Source organism: Malurus melanocephalus, unplaced genomic scaffold (genome assembly GCF_030028575.1).
Source record: "Malurus melanocephalus ecotype Western Australia unplaced genomic scaffold, MMel_1.1 scaffold_158, whole genome shotgun sequence".
Taxonomy (NCBI): Eukaryota; Metazoa; Chordata; class Aves; order Passeriformes; family Maluridae; genus Malurus; species Malurus melanocephalus.
In genome coordinates this window covers 826,743-831,046 of record NW_026623390.1, presented here as the reverse complement: position 1 = coordinate 831,046, position 4,304 = coordinate 826,743, and positions in this window count along the sequence as shown.

The following is a 4,304-nucleotide window of genomic DNA, read 5'->3' as shown; positions in this document are numbered from 1 at the left end:
CCAAATTTACTCGCAGGAAAAAAATTAGGAGGCAAAAAAGAAAGGGAAAAAAAAAAAGCCCGAGAAGGCACTGATGGCACCACCGCTCCCCGCTGCGGGACGATGTACCCAGCGGCGGCCCGCCGCGCTTTATGTGGAGGAGGAAGGGCGGGGGCGCAGCGGTGGCTAATTGGACCGAGGCCCTGGCGCTGGAGCTGCCTGGGAGACCCTCCAGGCCGCGGTAGGGACACTGGGTCRGGATTTATTTTTGGCCCAAAGGGGCAGTGGCTGCAGGACCACCTGGGCTGGGCAACCGTCGGCGAACAACGGCTCTGGCAGGGCTTGCTCGGAGCAGATTGCCCGGGGCAGAGCCAGACTGTCCCTGCCCTTTGCCTAGTGATCTGGAGAGCCCAGCTTTGAGGGTCACTGGCTCCAGAGCAGCTGGGTTATATTGTATGGGAGCTGCGGCTCCTTTGCATCCCTTTTTCTAAATCTCCTAGCTTGTACAGGAGTCCCCAGGGAGAACCATTTCAAGTAAAAGCTTCTCAGGTTTTGATTATGGCTGAGTGAAATTATTCACTCTTTTTTTTCTGTAGTCGTGTGTACTCACCTAGTAGACCCAGTCACATGCATTATATGCATTTCTGTTTGTTACTTGGTAAATAACTGAATTCTAAAAGTGCAAAATGGAATCTGGCAAGGTGGTATTCAATGAAAGAATTACTTTGAGATGGGGCACTGACTGCTTCTTCCTTGTTGTCAACTTCAGGTAATGCAAAGTTGAGTAGTGTAAAAAGTTTGTATTAATTATGCAAAAGGGTCACTACAAATAAGCCTTTACATCATAGGTGTCCATGCTGGCAGAGCTGGATAGTTTATGCAGAGTAAATGCCCTGTGCGTAGATTTTCCAGCACTGCTCRTGCTTCTATCCATATTTTCCAATACGAGTACAGCATCCTTCAGAAAACAATTTTCTTTCATAGAAAGTCCCAGTAAATACACGTAATGACAAAAGAATGGGAACAGGACTGTTTCCTTAGGCCTTTCCCTGTGTGTYCAGTAGTACTCAGGATACAATGTGCTATAAGGGGAGATGGAACCCCCATACTTGTTAATCTGCCAGCCTGCTAAAACTGCATAGCACGATGGGATTCAGAGAGACAATCCAATTCAGATAAAGCTGTTTAGGAATGGTAGATGATCTTCAGCTTTTAATAGGAAAAAAACTGGCTAGCACTTGAAAGCTGTTTTATCTGAACCAGTTAGGCTTGAAGAGACTTATCTCTTGGCGTGGGGGAGGTTGAGGGAAAGGAGAGAGAAAAGAAGGGGGGGAGAGGAGGGAGGAGTGCCAGCTGCCGAAAGATATGAAGGAATTAGTTTATAGTTACAGTTGGCTCTTCCTGGAATGGGAGAAAACTTTRCCTTGTTTTCAGGGCTGGGTGAGACAGCTCTCTTTTTGTGAGACAGCTTTTATCAACCTGGAATACGTGTGTATTGCTTAGTGTGGCTAGTCTGTATAGAAATCTACGGCTAGACAGTAGCTGTCACAAATGGATCTGCTAGAGCAGTTCCATCTAGGGCCTAGCTGTAGCTTTGTCAGTTCTTGCTCAGTGGAAACTGTTGAGGTTCTGATGGAGACAATTTGTTTTGAGTGACTTGGCATTTGGTGCTTCTGTCTTTTCCACCAAGTCAACTTCACTGAGCAGTWAGACATGATGAATACTTTTGCAGGATTCTCTCTCAGCTCGTGTTCAGGCCTTATCATCTGCTAATAGTACATCCTACACTTAATTCTGAATTGGAATAAAACAATTATTAGATTACTGACAGAGCTGTTTTTGTCCTATACTCATGGTATGAGATAGAGAAGACAGAATGCAATGGAACAGCAAAGAGAATGGCAAAGGCAGGAAGAAGATGGCAGAAGGAAGGCAAAGAGGAAKCAGAATTTAGAGGAAGTTTTCAAGCAAACAAAAAAGCCCTTTAAGGATTTCCATGCTTCAGAATTTGTCTTAGCATAATAATATTCTTGTATTAATTACTCCCTAAGAACTGCAGCTGGATTTGGTAGATCATTGAAAGGGTAAGACGTTTCAGATATTATRAAGTTAGTGGTGACAATGATGAAGTAGAATATTCTGGATATTAAAAAAAAAACAAACTAGTGTATTAGCTTGCATTTGGAAACGTTGTCTGGCGAGTAGTTAGAAATTTCAATAGAAGTTTATTTAAATTTTACATACCAAGTCTATTGTACTTCACTTATTAACATCCACCATATTTTCCTCTTCTCCCGGCTAATATTTTTCTTGCCCTTTCATAGAGAAACTTTGACTTGCTCTCACATGGTAATTACTTGGAAAATGAGACAATTGTTTTGGAACAAGAATGCATATATTGAACCATACTCTGATTTATAAAAACCCCTTATTTTTAATAAAACCTCTGAAAACAGGGAAATTGATGGTTTATTCAGCTGGAAGGTCTTTGCTGAAATTTTTCATGGCAAAAGGAAAGTAAATGAAACTCTGAAAATTGGTATGATATGTTGATTATTGTCTGAATAAAAATGTAGATAGTAATTTGTGCTTTTACAGCTCCTTTTCATGAACAACCAAATTCTGTGTTCTCAAAGCACAGTCTTTGGCATTCATTTATTTCTATGAATAACTAAAACAGTAAAATAACCTAAGAACATATGTGATCCAGCACTTTTCTTGGCTGGATGTTTTCTTTTTATAAAATCCACTGAGACTGTGAAAAGGTAACTGTCATATATGTGAGAAGAACTGTGAGAAAGAAGGAAACAGTCAAAATGGACTGAAAACAACTTGAGGTGAAAGTTTATTTCAGGGTGCTTAGCAGTTTTCAATGTCTGAAGCTGAATCATCAAGACCTTATTAGACTCTAGCTAGATTTGATTTCTTTTTATGGGTATGAAATTYTTAATTACAAAAGCCTGAAAGTAAACAGTGGTAAATAGGAGACACAATTTAGAATTACTTATTTCAAGTCTTGCAAGCTGTCCAGGAAATCATTTTGCAAGGCCAGGAGATAATGTGTTACTAATCTGTGGACCGCTATCAAAAGGAGGTACTGAAAAAGATGTTATGAAACACCTGCATTGGGTAATGAGTTCCCTGTTCTGTGATAACAGTCAGGTTATCATAAAACTTTAAAAAACAATGCAAAATATCCATGCTTCTGAGAGCCAAAGTAATATACTGAGTGCTGGAACAAGACTGCAGACCAGAATTTTATTGTCTCCTACAAACATTTATTTTTTGCTTGCTGTCTTTTAAGGATTTAACTAAACTGAGATTTTGTCCAGATTTAAAATGACAGACCAGATTATGCAATCTGCATATCCTGCGATTGCCTTCTCTGTGCTGTTGCATCCTGCAGAGTGGCTAGAAATCCAAATATCTCCTGCTATCTCCTGGAAGGCAATTTACAAGATTAAGTATATAGTTTCTATTGATAATTCTGCCATTTATCAAATGTATAATGTTGTGTTCTAAGATAAGAGCTTTATATGAAACAAAAATGGGGGCTATAGTGCTTTAGCAACATTTTTTTTCTAAATCCTATGTTTCTGCCAGTACCAATTATTGTGATTGTCGATACTCATCATGTAAGATTGTCAATTGTTACTGTGCACCGTTGCAGATTATGCAGTAAATGCCTTGTTCATATGACAAGCACACCATCATAAACAATTGGCATCCAAAACTTCTACCAAGCAAGATTTTTGGCAAGCAAATCTATCTGCCCACCAGTCCCCTGCTTTTTGATATCTGAACAAAAGCTACATTTTTAAAATTAAAAATAAAATGAAAAAGACATTATTTTTTTGAAAACAATTTAAATTGCAACCTTATGTATAAACAAGTAAAGAATTATCTACAATCTGTTGGTTTAACATAGAATTAAAGTTCACTACGATACAAATGCATGCTACCTCATCACAGGGTTTGCTTTGCAAGTTGTGCTTCAGAATTTGCACAAGGTATTTTAAATGCCTCCATGAGGACCAGACTTCAAGGGAGCTATTATACTTCATTATAGTAATATACCTGCAAAAAGTGAAGCAGCCTCTGATTTGAATTCAAATGGAGAACAATTACTCTAATTGTTATTATGCTGAAGGCACACAGGTGAGTCTCACCTACTGCTTTAATATCAGCATGAATATAAGTCTTATCACCTTGATAAGTCTTTCTTTTTCATGCATTCACCATTTTCCAACCTTTTAGACTTTGAAGAACAGCCTCTCTTTTGTGGCAACAATAAAAAATSATGAGACGTTTATATATAATACAAA